The sequence below is a fragment of the Lynx canadensis genome, chromosome X (genome assembly GCF_007474595.2).
Source record: "Lynx canadensis isolate LIC74 chromosome X, mLynCan4.pri.v2, whole genome shotgun sequence".
NCBI lineage: Eukaryota > Metazoa > Chordata > Mammalia > Carnivora > Felidae > Lynx > Lynx canadensis.
Window position 1 is genome coordinate 13,847,214 of NC_044321.2, and position 17,858 is coordinate 13,865,071.

Sequence of the window (17,858 nt, forward strand, 5' to 3'; positions counted from 1 at the left end):
GCTGATGTTATTGGTTCATACATCACACTTGGGGTAGAAAGGATTTTGAGGCAAAGTGTAGTCCATAGACCTACTGAGTCAGAATGTGCATTTTAATGCTCATTTGAGTTTGAGAAGTCCTATTCAAACCCTGAGCTGCCAAAAGGTTCTGGGAGTGGGTTTCAGATGTGCCAAGGTACTGCTTCCCCTTGGCTCTTAGAAATTTGGTTGGTGACCTCCAGGGCACTACTGCAAGCAGCCTCACTGACCCTGATCCTATGTGTATGCAAATGTCATGTCTCACCGCTGACCATCATGGAGAAAAGAGCGGAAGTCCTGCTCTAATACAGTCTTGTTGCCCCCTTCCCTCATACTCCCAGCAAGCCTTTGCTCACGCTGTTTCTTCACTGGACTTTGACCAGCCTTACCCAATTTCTGAAGGTCAAGTTCCTGTCCTAATTCCTCCTCTATGGAGCCATTCCCATTCCCATGTGGCCATTTCAAACCAACAGACGTTCTTTTTTTTCATATAACAAATGCTAAATAACATTTCCTATGTGCCAAGTACTGTTCTACACCCTTAACATTATTCATCCATCCATCCATTCATTCAATCCCCACTTTACAGGCAGGAAAACTGAGGCACAGAGCAGTGGAATAAGTTGCTCAAGGTCACACAGCTAATAAGTGGAAGGGTCAAGATTCAAACCCAAGTAATCTGGCTTCGGAGTCACCACACTGAACCACAATGCTAAGATTCTTCTCACTGGTGTGGGACTTACAGAAGAATTTGCAAATAATGCCAAGTGTGGACAGAGAAAGAAGATGTATGAATTTATCGTGGCTGGTATGACAAACTACTACACACTGGGTGCCCTGAAACAACAGTAATGTATTCTTTCACAGTTCTGGAGGCCAGAAGTCCAGGCTCACGCTGTTGGCAGAGTCATGCTCCCTTTGAAGGCTCTAGGGAAAGATCCTTCTTTGCCTCTTCCTGGCTTCTGGTGGTGACCAGCTCACAGACACACAGGCACATCACCCTGATCTCTGTCTCCATCATCACATGGACTTCTCTGTGTGTCACTCTGCGGCCTCTTCTCTGCTTATAAGGACACCAATCATTGCATCAGGGCCCATCCTAATCCAGTATGGCCCCATCTTAACTTATTATATCTGCAAAGACCCTATTTCCAAGTAAGGTCACATTCTGAGGTCCCAAGTGTACATGAATTTGGAGGGCTGGAGGGAGACACTATTCAACAGAGTACAGGAGAGCACAGAGATCATTGCAGGACAGCAACTGTCTCTTACAAATCCTCAGCTACTATCAGTTTCAAAATGCTGCTGAGAGGCCTTAGGACCTCTGACTAACACTTGCCAGATTCAGCTGAGGTGTAGCAAGCCATGGAATAGCTGTAAGTTTTGGTCAACAGACTGCAATTTCTTCAGTGCCAAGAGGACATCATTTAAAAACTTCTGCACACTGTCTGGGGCGCCTGGGTGGCGCAGTCGGTTGAGCGTCCGACTTCAGCCAGGTCACGATCTCGCGGTCCGGGAGTTCGAGCCCCGCGTTGGGCTCTGGGCTGATGGCTCAGAGCCTGGAGCCTGTTTCCGATTCTGTGTCTCCCTCTCTCTCTGCCCCTCCCCCGTTCATGCTCTGTCTCTCTCTGTCCCCAAAATAAATAAGCGTTGAAAAAAAAAAATTTTAAAAACTTCTGCACACTGTCCAACATCTGATTGTGCTTGCGGGTTCTCCCCAGACCAAATCAATCAGATTAATTTTATGTGTACAACGAGTATGATAAAACTGCTGCTTTTGGAGAGTTTGCAGGTGGCAGGCGCACAGGTGAAATGGAGCGGCCGTGCATTATCTAGGCTAGCATATGATAGTGAAGTAGCCTTCGGTAGCCTGTGGCGGAGATCTTTTGCGGGAGCTATTTGGACATTGGAGCGTCTCTGTGAAATATCCAAGCCCGGTCTGTGATAAGCTAAGGAGTCTTGTCGTCAGCACTCCTGGGCCGCAGCATAGATACTCTGAGCCAAGATCATCTGAGGCAATGTGCAGAGGAAAGTTCCAACTCCAGGACAAGAACCAGAGAGGATGGTGTCCATACTGCCTACCTCACCACGTCAATACTGAGCTCCTGGAGAAGGAGCTAGGTGCTGCCATGGTTTCAGGTGCTCAACATGATGTGTGGGTTCTAAATGAGTCGGTATTAGAGCACTTAGGTGCTGGAGTTAAAGGTGAAGCTGCGAACACTGAGCAAACAAGTGAAAAATTCGGGAACATAAGTGACAAAAAAGTGATTGAAGTGGGAAAAAAAAAAAAGGATCTTGAGGACACCACATCCGTAACTAATGACACTGGTGGAGAAGCCGCTTCTGAGGATGAGTGGTAGCGTTACTGAGTGCAAGAAACTGAACTCTCTAGACCAGAGACAGGTGTTGCTCTTGTTGGGCCCTGAAAGATTAGCATTTAGACTGTCCTAAGTGAGCCCATCATCCCTTCGTTCCTGTTATCACTGCCACACCTGCAAAGAAGGAAAGTGAAGGCACTGATGTTCCTTATTGCCAAAGCACCATTTTGGCCCCAGTTATCTGAAGATCTGTAAGAAAAGGAAGAAAAACCCCAATTTCCTGATCCCTGCAGCTCAGTGAAATTCTCAGATATGGCTCACAGTTCTGAAAGCCCAGAGACCATCTCAAGCACGAGAGAACAATCAGATGGCCTTAGAAAGCAGAGACCAGACACACAAAATACAGAGGACTGACTAAATCTCTTGAAGCTGTGTAGCATATGTGAGAAGTAGCCACGAGACAGAATTATTATTCCCGGAAGAACAGGCCACCTTGTCACTTGTTTCCACTGCAACAGATGATTAAAGAATCCTGGGGCTTCATGCCCTCTTTGCAAGAACATTCAGCTGGTTATTAAGGTTTTTATGGTCTAGCTGAATGGGCAAGTCGCAGAGAAATGACAACCAGAGCCAGGTCAGGGATAAAATTGTCAGTACAGAGCATCTTCACTCAGTGTGATCCACTGTATCCGTTCCCTGATTCATGCAAACGTCCCTGTGCCAGGACATTTTCACTTCTAAATTCATAAGGAATTGGAGAGCAATTCTTCAAAACCAGCTCATTGATCTGGGGGCTCTATTTCCATGAAAAAGCTACTTTAATCACTCACATCCTTCCTCTAAAAAACAGGTTCTGGGAGGGAGCAACTACAAAGACAAACAAAAATACATCCATTCACCAAATTACCTGAAGATTAACCTTCTCCCTAGTTTTCTTCCCCACCCTCCTCTTCTATTCTGTTGGAGAATGTTCTTTGGCACAAAAATCCAAGGTGGCTATGAGAAAAACACTAAAGCTAACAATCAAAACCCAAAAATTATGAGACATGTTACTGATCATTTACATTACAGTCAAGCTACATGGATCTGAGAAGCCAAAAGGAAAAATAAGCTTGGAAAACAAGAGATTTGTTCCACATGTGCCCAGAACGATGGTTATCAAACTTTTTGCTAATATACCCCTCAAAGAATTTTGAGAAACTGTATGCTCTTTTCCACGTGAAATCTTTTTTCATTTTTTAATGTTTATTTTTGAGAGAGAGAAAGAGAGAGAGAAAGCGAGAGTGAAAGCATACCCACATACATGAGCAGGGGAGGTTCAGAGAGAGAGGGGGACAGAGAATGTCAAAGATCCACACTGACAGCAGAGAGCCTGATGCGGGGCTTGAACTCAAGAACCATGAGATCGTGACCTGAGCTGAAGTCAGACACTTAACCGACTGAGCCACCCTGGTGCCCCTCTTTTCCACATTAAAAAACTGAGATGTAATGAACATACCATAAAATACACAGATCTTAAATGTTCTTTTCCTGTAAGTTTTAAGCATTTGAAAACCCACCACCCAAAACAAGCTATAGAACATTTCCATAACCTGAAAATCGTCCCTCTGGCCCCTGTGCAGGTGATCTTCCATGTCCTGACTCTCACCCAGGGTTAGTCTTCGTTCTGCACATCTTTAATTTGACATCTAAATTTGCAAAATACACTTAATTGCTTACAAAGGAAGAAGTGATCAGCTCAAGTGTTCCACAGTTCCTTCACTGACAGGGAAGATGGAACCACTGAGTGTATTATTGGTAGCTTGTTACGTGCGGAATTTTACTCAAAGATGGCTACTTCTCATACTTTGGGCCCCAGCACTCTCTCAGCCTTTTTCATGTTCTTTATTTATTATGTCCTGAATAACACTACCTCATCAGTATTGGTAAGAACATTTGCAACCAAGAGTTTAGTGCTCTGAGTGAGCCAGTCAGGCCCACAGTACCCTTTCTAGAATGCTGCCTGCCCTAACAAGGAGGTAGGAATGTGTGCTCTCTGCTACAGTTGATCATTCAAGTTGGCATGTGTCATAACCGGCTTGGAACCATTGGATAACTGTTCGTGGGGGGGATATTTTATTCCCCAGCTGGACTCAGGCATAATGACAAAGGAACAGACAGTGGAACCAGAAGACAGGGGTAGAAGACTCAATTCTGCCATTATGATGTGATCAGAGACAGACTCCTCACACTTCCTGAGCCGCTGTAGACTGTCAAATGGGACTAAAACCTACCTCACTGGGGCACTGTGAGGAAAACATTGGCGAGAAGAGTAAAAGTGCTTTGCAAAATGTCAGGTTCCCATCAGTGAGCTTTATCACTATTCTTTTAAACAGGAGGTAATACTTAAACTTCTTTAAGTCCCCCTGAACATTGCATGTAGGAGGTCTTAACAAATACGTGTTAACTGAGTGATATACCTGTCTATAATAAATAAGAATAAAGAGTTGTAAATGTTATTGTTTAGGGAATCAAAAATTTGAACATTAAATTCTCAACGCACACACGAATATAGATTTCTTAGCTCAGCTTAACATGTGTCTATAAGATTCAAGAAACAAGACACATTCAGTTCAAAAAACAGTGGTCTGCAAATTTCCATCCCTTAGTAATCTGAAGATCTGCATGCAAAATCATCACCACTCATTCTTTTCCCAGCAGGAAAGTTAAGTAATAGCACACAGCGTAACCTCTGTTTGGAGAATCTATTCTCTATCCTTAATCACGTCTGCAGTTCTCCCAAGAACTGTTTCAAACATTTTCACGCTTACATAAATTGTAAAGCTGAGAATGAGAAATACTATTCTGGTAAGAGTAGGTCATGGCTGGTTTTCTGAATCTGGACAATTAATTAGTCCACCTGGCAAACATGAGCCAGGTATTCAGGAGTAGGCAACAAAAACAAGGTGACAGAGGGGATGCTGGCCAAGATGGATACGCCCTCTACATCCTATCAGCCCCCGGGGACTACAACTAAGACAGGACACCAAAACAACAGCAGCAACAACTGGCAGAAGACTCTGAAAAGCAAATAATTAGCAGGCAGACTGGGGAGGCAAGTCAAAGAAGTCAGGATGATAGAGGACTTCCTGGGGTTTTTTCCTCTTTTATTTCCCAGTTTTGACCCCACAGTAGCCCAAGTCACAGAGCTGGACAGTGGTTCCACACGTGTCGTGGCTTCTCCCTCCTCGAACGCCCTCAGTCCTCCCTACTCAACTGAGGGGAAAAAGAGTGAGGACCATATGTGAGAGGTTTTAATGGGCAAGGCCTGGAGGTGATGCACATCACTTCTGTCCACATTCCATTGTTAAGAATCAGACACATGGTCACTCCTAACTGCAAAGGAAGGTGGGAAATGTAGTCTAGCTGTGTGCCAAGAGGAAAATAAAATATAGATACTAATCAGCATCAAAACAGTCTGTGCTACGTAACTGCTTTGGTACACAAAGGAGTGCAAAGGGAGCCTTGTGAACATAGCAGGGACGTCCAATAAGAATGGGGACTCAGAGACCAGAGAAGACTTTCTGAAGGACAGGACAGGAGTTGTACAAGACAATCAGGAAGGTGAAAGGGGGAGCATGGGAGGAGACCACAGCATGTACAAAGATGAAGAGGCAAGAAACATGCTGATGAATTTGAGAGACCCCCCAAATGATTCCCTCTTCCTTAGGCATAGCTGAATGGAAAGAGATCCAGGAAATGAGCCTTGAGAGGGAGGCAGGAGCCAGGATTTGAGCCAGAAAACTCTGTAGCATCACTGATATATTTTAAGCAATTTAGGAAGAGCCTGACAATTGTGTAGAGAGTAGCTGTAAGCAGTATACCAGTTAGGAGACTTTTGCCATGGTCCAGGCAAGAAGCAATTTGAGCTTGAAGTAAGCAGTGGGGTACTATGAGGGGATCAGATATGAGATTTGAGATATTCATGAGTTAAAACTATAAGACTTAGCAACTGATCGAATATGGTATTTGATATTACAAATGGAGTCAAAGAAAATCCCTTTGTTTCATTCATTTCAGAAATATTTACTGAACATCTACTATGTGTGTTCCTCTAGGTGCTGGAGATAGAACACTGAACAAATAAGCAAAGTTCCTGTCCTCATAGAGTTTACATTCTGGTGGAAAATTTTAAAGCATTAACAAGTAAATGTAAATTTATAATGTGATTATATTTAGCAAGTAACATGTTGTGTCTGGGTTGTCTGTGTGGGACATCTGTGTGGGGATTGCTTAATTGCAAGTTGTTTCTATGAGTCTGTTGCTCAAGAGAGAAGCCTTGGCCACGGATGTGGATTTGGGAGTCATCAGCATACGGGTGGATGCAAGTGACAAGAAAATGAATGGAATAGAAGGCTAGTGCAGGGAGAAAAGGGAATTCATGGCTGAAGACACCAAAAAGCCCCAGGGTTGTTTCTTCGGCTTCAGGCATAGTTAGATTCAGGGTTTTAAATGACAATATTGGATTTCTGTCTCTCTTTTAATTAATTTCTTGGACTCTCTTGGGCATGACGGCCTCTGGCAACCCCAAAGTCCCCAGTTCACATCTATTCATTCAATAACTCAGAAGAGATTTGTTTTTGTTTTTGTTTTCTGATAGCTCCAGCAGAAAAGTCTCCATAGAGACTGTGATTGATCCATTGGGGGTTACACGTCCATTCTTTTTTTTTAAAATTATTTTAAGTTTATTTATTTATTTTGAGAGAGACAGAGACAGACTGAGGAGGGGCAGAGAAAGAGAAAGAGAGAGAGAGAGAGAGAGAGAGAGAGAGAGAGAGAGAGAGAGAGAATCCTAAGCAGGCTCCACACTGTCAGCACAGAGCCCAACGCAAGGCTCCAACTCACGAAACCATGAGACCATGACCTGAGCTGAAACCGAGAGTCAGATGCTTAACCAGCTGAGCTACCCAGGCACCCCTACATGCCCATTCTTGAACCAAGTCCTATAACCTGAAGTTGGAACATTCTGATCGACAATCGCCTAGGTCGTGAACCCAGACCTGTGGCAATGGGTGGGACAGGGGCAGCTCCATGAAATCCACAAGTGTGTTCCTCCAGGAAAGAGAAATTCTGGCACTAGCAAGTGGGAAAAGAGCTGTCAAGCAGGCAAAGACTAGAATGTTCCATATAAGTGGAAACTGAGGGCTTGGGTATCAGTGAGGTCACCTTGGGAGGACACATAGAATGAGAACCCAGCACTGATATCAACATCCCAGGGACCATGACACTTGGGAGAATAGAAAAAAAGATGATCCTGCCAAAGGGACGCAGCAGGAGTGGCCAGAGCTGTAGGAGGAGGTCCCGAAGCCACATGACATCCCAGAAAGCAACTGGGTGAGTTTCAAAAAGAACAGAGTCAACAGTCACATAGGAGCCAATGGAAACGAGGATAGGAGGAGACGTGACCTAATGCCCTGACCATAAAAGGCCATGAGGTAAAGCTAGGCAGTGTTCCTTGGAGAAAAGAAGGTGCTGTTGAGGAGAAGGACACCAGATTGTCTGGGAGGAAGACCTGGGAAGTTCATTAAATCAAATGGCTCTAAGTGTCTCAGCTTCGCGAACCGAGAGGCATATCCAGAGGATCAGGAACGCCATGGGATGAACACAAAGCATCTCTCTTGATGCTCAATTCTATGCAAAAATATACGGGGTGGCTCATATCATTTCTATAATAAAACAAACGCTGCTGTATTGTGGTGCCGGCTGCAAAATGTGTGAGATTTTTAAGCTAATATATTACACTTTAAAGAGATTTGTACTTGCAACAGGATCCCTTCAGACTGTACTCCCAGAGCTCCTTGCAGTGAACACCACTTGCCCCCGCCCCGGCTAGGCAATCTTCAGGGAGAAAAGAATGGGAAGCGTGACTGTCTGTCATCTGCACATTTGCCTGCTGCTCCATGGGGAAATAGCACGCTTTGGGCCAGACCCACTTACAAATAACGATAATAATGGCTAGCATTCGTGAAGCATTTACTATGTATCAGGCACCGTTCTAAGGGCTTGACCTTAGTTATGCCTCACAATAACCCCATGGGATGGAGTATTATAATCACTGTTTTAAAGATGCGGAAGCTGATGCACAGAGAGATCAAATGACTTACCCAAGGTCACACAGCTCCAGATTTAAATCCAGAGATGCTGGCTCTGGCTTCTGAGCCAGTGTCCCTAAGCACTGTACCTACTGTGCTGTTCAGCCCCATGGTTCTCGTGGGGCACACTTATCACACCATGGCATTCGGATACTGGTTCAGAAACAAGGAGTCCTTGAAAGATGGTCTGTAAACTTTTAGAAGAGGCAGGATTGGGGAAGCTGTGTCCCGCACCTGCCCTACCCAGCCCGCTGACTGGTGATTCGATGGACGTGCTTCAGAGACACAGAAACCCTACTCCCCAGGTAACCTGGCACTGGTACCCCTGGAACCATGGGAAATTGTTAATCCACTGGGTGACATTTATCTGAACCCTACAGCCACGTTTTTGTTTGGACTTTTATTGGTTTTAATGGGTTTCCCAAATGCAAGGAGAATTTCAGAAGTGCTTTATGCAATAGCTGGTGTCATGAAAACATTCTCATTTAAGCTTTTCAACACCTGAGTATGAAGAGAAAACCAAATCTGCAATCACTGGTACTAACCTGTGTCCTTTGAATAGATATGCGTGAATCCCTTTTTAGTTTATTCCTGAATGTCCACAAAGATGGCTCAAGCAGTACAAATGAATCCCCATAGCTCCGTCATCCAGCAACAACCATCCACCCGTGGCCAATCTCACCCATTTCCTGAGTAAAAACGAGATATAATATCATTTCAGCCATAAATATTTCCAGGTATATCTCTAAAAGATAAGGATTATTTTTGTAAAACATAACCACAATACCAGTTCACATTCATATTTCCATAAATTATTTTCAAAATTCTGCTTCTTCCACAGTTCCATACCCCCCTTAATTAGTAACTTGATTGCTTTTGTTATTGTAGATAGGATTTTTAAAATTTTTTTATTATGAAAAACAAACACCAACATGCAGAGAAAATAGTAGGAAGGACCCCCTGCACCCATCATGCAGCTTCGACAACGATCTATATTTGGTCAATCTTGCCTCATTTACTTTCCCCTTTTGATAGCCTCCTTTCACCAGCTGTCCATAAAGCAACCCCCCAGACAACATTGCCTGCCATTGGGCATGCATTCTTAGCTTGTTTGGTGGCAAGAAAACGTACAGGTGTTCTCTGGTAGGCATTTATATATTTATTTTTGAGTAACGTTTAAAATAAAATCAAATTCTAAACAAATGGCACTAATAGTCTACGACATGAATACCAAACAGAATATTCGTGTCATATACCCTTTGTCAGCTGTGCCCAGACCTTTAAAGGTACACATTTTTCCAAGATGGATTGAATAAAAACTGAAACAAAAAAAATTTAAGCCTAATTATAATTTGGGGGGAAAAAAAAGAAAATGTAAAGAGACACCATCAGCTGGTTTAGATTTAAAATGGGGCTTGAATGATGACACTCCCATTGGCAAAACCCCTGGCTTCTTCTCACACTCCGAGGTTTTCAAATCCACTATTTTCCAAAGAGCTCTTGGAAGCCCTTTGAGAATGGTGTGTTTCCTTGCCTGGGAGGCAAAAGAAGTGGTTTAGGCTTTGGGGTCTTAGAAGGTAATGACACAGGTCAGGATTTGTTGAGATTTAACCAAAATGGTCTTGTTTTGTCTTATGGAGACTTACCATGAAATCCACGCTAATACCCACGATAAGTGTGAAATCATAGGGTGTCACCATATTGCTCATTCTGAGATTGCCACCACAAGCAAATGACAAATGACAGCCATAGTGGCTTATACACCATTATAAACCCAGGGGGGTAGTGAAAACTTGTCATGGGTTAGGTCAAGCACTAGCAAGAGAAGAGCTGTCGCGAATTTCAGTGCCAACAACAGAAAATCTGGGCAAACAAAAAAGTAATTGGTTACGATTATAAATTGGTTCAATACTTTTGCAAAGCTAAACATGCATATACCCTATGATCCAGCAATTCCACTTTATGGCGCTAGAGGTCAGAATAGTGCTTACCCTGGGGTAGTGGCCAAGGGGGGCAGGAGTAAGACTTCTGGGGTTCTGGAAATGTTCTACATCTTGATCTGATGGAGGTCACATGGGTGTAGACATAGGTAAATATCCATTAAACTGTACACTCCGTATTTGCGCACTCTCCCGTAAGCTATACCTCAAAAAAAGAAAAGTAATTCATGAAGATTCCAAATAAAGAGGCTTTTGCAAAGTGCTGGCAATTTCAGAGGACCTCTGTCTCTGGATTGAGACAAAATGCTGTGTTCACCAGGAACTCATTATAGTTTCCCAGGTAGAGAGCCCCCAATCAAAAAGTGGAGGTTGGGGTGCAGTCTCTACTTTTCACTTAGACAGTCGGTCTCACTCATCTCTTTCTCCAAGAACCTGGATCCTACTGAGACAAAGACCCACCCTTCCTAGAAGGGTCCAGCTATACCTATGGGCACCAACATACACTTTACCTCTGGCACTTTTTGACAATTCAAATGGCCTTTCTTTGACGAAATGCTTCCAACGGTTGATGATTGGGTTGCTTGTGAATCGCTCTTTCTTGGCAAAGCCAAAATTGCCATACCATATGTCAAGTTATTTTCTAAACTTAAGTTAAATGGCCAGCTCTGCTGGTGTTGCTTAATATTTGTTCATAATTATATTGTAGCCTCCACCATTTAACAATGCATTTGGGCATCCTTTGACTATTCATTTTGTGTCCAGTAATTCAGGGGCATCCATTTGGTAGTAAAAACCACTGAAAAACCAGCACAGCCTAGTTTCTATGCTGACGGGCTACCAAGTACCTCTCTGTTCACAGATTTGAGAGAAATGTTATTTTGTGAAGGGAGGAAAACCTGTACCTCATGTCTTATACCTGGGAAACTCTAATGGGCTCCTAGTGAGCCCAGCAACAAGAAACAGGCCCTCTTAAATCACCAGCCCCTTGAAAAGGAGGCAGACCTAATTAATGTAAGGGCATCAGGCTGTCAGTGGATGTGGTTTCCAGTTTATGGTGAGAAAATGGGTGAGAAAAAAAAGTCCTGAAGCTTGAAGAGTACAAAAAAGCATGGTATCAAAATATGAGTAAATCCAAATGCATTTTCTATGTTAAAGTGCTTTTATGCTTCTTCATATGTAGGCTTACAAAATGTGATAGTATTAATGCAGGAATATGGTATGATTTAGAAGGAATTGATACTAAATTGGGAAATAAAATGATGTTACATGTCCCAAAACTGAACACTTTTATTATTTATGACTTGATATCACAATCCTATGGCAGCTTTTAAATATGAAAAAACCTGCGAAGATATAATGAATTAAAGCTGTGGAAGTTTTATAAAAACAAAAAAAAAGTTCTAGATTTCACGGCATTACATCCCTTGGATATTTTTATGATTTTAATTCAAGGGTCAAATTTTTATGGTTGGATAAACGGTTGAAAAAGATTCTATCAGCTGCCTTTCAATTATTATAATAGAGGGAAACATAGTATACCTTTGCCATTTAAAAGATTTTTTTTTGAGATCAGAACATGTGTTCCACTTCATGGTATCAACCACAGAGCAAAATGGCTCTAATTGGGAACATACTTGGGGCAAACGCCTGGATTAAAATGACTGAGAGTTATAAATGTCTGAAATATCTATTTCAGGCACAAGCAGGGGGAAATGGCACTAATTTCTAGAGTGTGCACATAATGATTACATTAGCCCACAGAGGTGAAGAGTATATCAGCGTGTACCCTGGAGAAGAAATACCATATGAATAAGGAATGAGCCAATCAATTCTTGAGTGTGTGGCAACATCTATGAGAAAGGCCTCCACTGACTCTGCTTCTACCCCTCCTTCACATGACTACTTAGCCAGCCCATTTCTCTAGAATCCCAGTACCGTCCTCTGTAGCATCCACCAAACTAAATAAAATGCTATCTGCAACTCCTTTCCTCAGACGATTGCTCTCTTTGGTCATGTTTAGACCCTTGGAAAGGAGTCCCAAGAGATGGGCTAGGCTTATATCGGTACGATGGAAAACGCCAACTAACCTTTGACTTTTGACTTAACCTCTGACCCCCTGGACATCAACATTTATATCTTCTCCTCAGCCTCAAATTGCTTTCGGAATAAGTTGGTGGATCGTAACAATCGAGATGGTCAATAAGCCACGGATGTGCACGCACCAAGGCTCCATGTACACACACACACACACACACACACCCCTCTTTTGTTGCTCTTTCTCTCTTAGATGCTGACTCTTGTGCCCACCAAGCAAGAAAAAGGCAGCCCTCCCTTATTTCAACCTATGTGTGTGGGCGTGCACATGTGCATGCACATGTTTGGAGAATATTCTAGGATAAGAGGAAACAGTCTGAGTGACAGAAGGTTGAGAGTGTGGGTAATAAAATAAAGGGACAGTCGCTGTTGGTGGGGACCCTGCCCACATCCCCTGTGCATTAACCTTTCCAGTATATGCTGACAGAGTCCAACTTCAAGCAGTATCTTCGGTTCTCTGCCTGAGGTTTTCTCTTGGCCTGAGAATGGACTCATCTAGAGGAGCCATGGAGTAAGAACCCCAAGCGCACTGTCCTCACTCAATATAGGATAGACTGAGAGGTCAATACACCAGCTTCCTCATCCCTTCATTGGGTATAACTCGAAGGCATGTTCTATCTCATCTCCCAGAGTTCCCCAGCAGGAGTGAACCCCAGTTGCCCACATAGGCAATATTCTCCATAATGTACTTTCCTGCCATGCTTCCCTGGTCCCCTACTGGAGCTTCAGATCACCTCCCAAATAAGGTTCTTGCTCTTAGATCCTTGTCTCAGGGTCTGTGTCTGTGTGACCCAACCTAGGCCCAATGAGTTTGGACTCAAAGAATCATGGCATTCAGAACTCAAAGATGTCAATTTGAGCCTTGCCTTTGCAATTTGTTCTCTGTGACCACGGGTGAGTTACTTTCTCTCTCTGAGCCTCAGTTTCTTCCTCCATAAAATGGGTATAATAGTACACCTTTGCTACCTAACAGAGCTGTTGGGAAGTGCAAATGAGGTAAATTTTGTGAAAATGTTAAAAATTGTAAAGAGCCACAAAAATACTCATTAAAGTTCATGAGGATTGTTCTCACTTCCCCCACCACACAACTTCTTTTATACATTTTATTTGAAATTATAGACTCACAAGAAGTTACAATAGTAGTACATAGAGCCCCATGTACCCTTCACCTAGCTTCCCACAATGGTGACATCTAATATGATGGTAGTAGGATATCAAAACCAGGAAATTGATACTGGTACAATACTCTTGACTAGTGACCTTATTCAGTTATGTTTTTTAAGGACTTGCCACTATCTTCCATTCTATTTCTCCTCATACCTCTAGCCTCTGCTCTCCCCATCTCTAGTGATCTTTGAGGAGTCTAAACTAGCTACTTGGATCACTACATCTTAGTGTCTACCACATTAGAGCAGGTTCTGACTTAACACTTTCTATCACTGCCCTAAGCACATTTCAAAACTGTGAGACAAAATTCTATTCCTTTTAATCTATATCTTTCTGTCACTGCCTCTTGACCAATAGCAGGTAGGCACTGTAGATGAAATCCCAAGAGCTTGGATCCTGCTAAGTAACTTCCTTAAAATGATGAATGGAGCAGTTACCCCAAGAGCTGTTTCCAGTGATGAGTTAGATAGCAATATTTTCATTAGAAGGTTAATACATTTTCTTTAGTTGCTTTAGAAGTCTTGGGAAAATGCCTCCTTGTTTACTTGATTCATATTCTTCTTAATTTTTCAAGTTCTCCTGTCATCCTTTCCTTAGGACTCCTGGGACTTCACCTTTAATACCCAGAGAAAAAGTAGGGGGAGCCTTTTCTCCATCAATCCTCCAAAGAAAAGAAGGGTCATGGGGTCATTTGCAGTAGCACCTCAGTAATCTCCTATCCCCTTTGAATGCAACCACTATTCCTCTTTGAGCAGATAATTTATCTCCTCCCGGACTGCCTTCTTGGTTAAAGGTTAACATAAATGACATTCCCTTCAAGTTCAAACCCTTGGAATGCACAGATCTCTGCTACCAACAAAGTCTTTCAAACCAAGAAGACAGAAAACGTACCGGGGCCAAGGCTCTGAAACTGCTGCCATTTCTCTTTCTTCCTGATGCCTATGGTCTTGCTGACCATCCTTATCTTCTGAAAATGCTTTAGGACATATATTTTCAAGGACCAAGACTGTACGTCTTGTAGTAGCACAGGACTCATCGTCCAAGTGCTGGAGATATGCTTCTCAGAGCTTTCTAGCCCTCCATTCGTTGCTTGTAAGTTCTCTCATGGGGCTCTTGCTCTCCTTCCTGGTTTCAAGGCGTTAGCTCTACAGATATTATTCCAGAACTACCTCTCATGCCCAGTATCTCCTAAGGAATCTGATCCCGTATTCCACTTGCCTGCAAGTCCCACCTACACAGGTGGTTCCACCATTTGCAAAATTGCCTGGATGCAAACTCTTAGGCTTATTTTTTACTCCTTATCAAGAAGCTCCTGGAACTGTCTGGTCCCAGTCTGTCATTCCCATCCCACACAGCCACCACTCACCAAAGCACTGCAAGATCTCATGTCTCCAAGAAATGGCTTTTAGTGATCATCTGCCTTTGGACAAACTCAATAACATCACAGGCCAATGCAAAAGGACAACAGCGTGGCTCTGCTGAGCCCAGTCCACCAATAAAACACATCAACACTGCATGCCCATTCTTAGATCACTGGTTTTTGCTCCAGTTATTCTTCTTGACCAAAACTAGCACCACCCCCCGACCCCGGCTCTTTCTCACCTGTGAAATTTCACATAGGCTAAAAGGATCTGGACACTTCTATCCTTGCTTGCTTGCACCATTTGTCGACAGTAGTGCTATAAGACCTGGTATTGCTTGCTAATTTTCTATATCCCTTGTCTTCCTCAACTACATTGTAAGCTCCTTGGGGGCAGAGATAATGCCTTACTTTTCTGCAACCTCCACAGCATCTAGAAGTCTGCCTCATCCAGAGAAATAGCACCACATATTTCTCATGACGGGTTGATATCCATGTGTCCACCATTATCAACAAAATAAAAGGGATGGCAATGAAACCGATTCTTATTAAGCAGTTAGGATGTGCCACAGCCTTATTCAACCATCTAATCTAATGTAAATGGACCACTCCCCCATCTATCACATTACCCAGTTTTGTTCTCGTCATTGCACCTATTGATAGCTGTGATTATCATGTTCAGGTATTTATTTATGTAACAGATGCTTTGTTGTGCTCTCCAGATCTTCCTTTCAAGACTACGGTTCTCACTCCTCCAGGTAGTGGGAGTGATGGCTGCTGAGTGTTCTCAGCTGAGTGTCCCTTCAAGAATTTTCCTTTGATCACACCCCTCCCCTGGGGCATCCTGCATTTCCTCACAGTCTAAGTGGGAGTATAAAGGCCCACTTACTTGCCTTGCCTGGGGGCAACTCTGGAGGACTATGCTGGTCCCAGAGCTTCTGTGGGGTGGGCCAGAGCCTATGCAACACCCACCTCTCCCCACCAGTGTTTGCTCAGTCTCTCTTCCCTCATTTGCCAACCAGTGTCATCCCTAAGGGCATAATAAACTTCCTGTATGCAGGTCTCCGTCACAATCTGTTTCCAGGGAACCTGATTTAAAATGCCTTGTTCCTTGTCTGTTCTCCTCACTAGAATGTTCCATGAGAGGAGGAACCTTATCTATCTCCCTTATTGCTGGGCCTAGACAGTGTCTGGCACATTATAGGTGCTCAAATATATTTGTGGACTATAAATGAATGAACAAATGGGCTTTATCTAAATCCCATAGCTCTCCTTCATTTTCCACATGAGAAATTAAGCACAGAGAGGCAAGTTAAATCTCTTAAGGATACACAGCTAGTCAGTTGTGGAACCAGGACCATGCTTGTATGAGTCCAGTACCTACACTCTTTTCAAAACCAAGCACAGCTTCTTAATGTCTTCATCCCTGTCGGTAGTAGTACCTTCTGCTTTGGCTCTTGTGGTCTGGCTGACTTCTTGATGTACCTGGCATGGAAATCTCGATTTAGCCTTTATCTCTTCTCCCTCTCTGTTCTCTATCTCACCCACACCACTGGCATCTTCCATGCCTTTCTGTACAATTTTACTCCCAAGTTTCTCTTCTCCTCAGATTTCAATGACAGTGTGTTTGTCCAGAGCCTGGTTAGTCCCCAGTTCAATCACTACAGTCCTTGCATTGGTGCCATCACCTCATGTTCTCAGCTCCTTCAGCTGACCCTGTATGTCACTCTCAACATTCTCTTCCTTACAATCTTCTCCACCACAGTCAGGGGCCAAGCAGGACACAGAATTCATACCAGATAATTTAAATGAAAACTCAAAGAGAGAATGACACACCAAAGTACGGGCACGGTTAGGGGAACAAACCAAGTTGGTGAGGCACTCCGGAACCAGCAAGAGTGGGGGGCTGCTGCCACTCCTAGGGTTAAGGGAGTGAGGGAAGGAAACACTGTTACTAGAGCCTGGTAAGAGTTGGAGCCATGGAGGAGGGGACTCTGCATGGGAGGTGTCATCCCGGATGGGTGCAGACACTACCAGACACAGGATGCCAAAGCAGGGAAGAGCAAGGAAGAAATCCCCTGGCTTTCTCTCCTGCCACTCAGAGCTCCTGCTGGTGTTTCCCATTGGCCAACCCCAGCTGCATGCCAGGTGGCCAGGGAGACTGAGTGATGCAGTGTTTAAGTTCCCGACACACAGAATGGGGTAGAAAGGGGAGAGAGACTGGATCTGGGGGTTGAGAGGGAGCAAAAGAGGAACCAGTACACCTCAATTTACCAACAGAACAGTTAATTTTCATGTCCCACCAACACCATCCCACACCTTTCCATTTGTAGATTATAGCAGAGATTATGAAGCCCTTTGAAACACAAATATTCTTTGATCCTTGCAATGTCCCCATGAGATAAGTACTAGTACCTACCCATTTTACAGATGAGGAAACAAGCTTAGAGGATTTGTGTGTCACCCAAGATCATCATATAGTTAAGGAATGGCATAGGTGAAACACGAGCCCAGATTTGTGAGTTCAAACTTTTTAACCAAAATCCAGGGCTCAGTTTAAGCACACAGTTGAGGTGTACATTCTCTGGAACATCTCTCCATTCCTACCCTCTCCCCTTTCTACACACACACACACACACACACACACACCCCATGTTGTCTTAATGCTTCTCATGAATTTATCTTTTGTCCTTGGCCTTTCCCTGCGCTTCACTAATTCTCTCGTCATCTCTTTTCCTTCCAATTAACTCAGGCCCATCAGCTCCTTTGTGAGTACCTCACCTCTTCGCCAGCTGCCTCTTGCCTCAAATATTGAAATGCAGTAATGTAT

The 17,858-nt window shown here is 43.5% G+C and overlaps 1 pseudogene; it reads left to right on the forward strand.

Annotated features, from left to right (window-relative positions):
• Positions 1–2,036: 2,036 nt before the first annotated feature.
• On the forward strand, positions 2,037–2,930 carry LOC115507736 (annotated as a pseudogene).
• Positions 2,931–17,858: the final 14,928 nt, after the last annotated feature.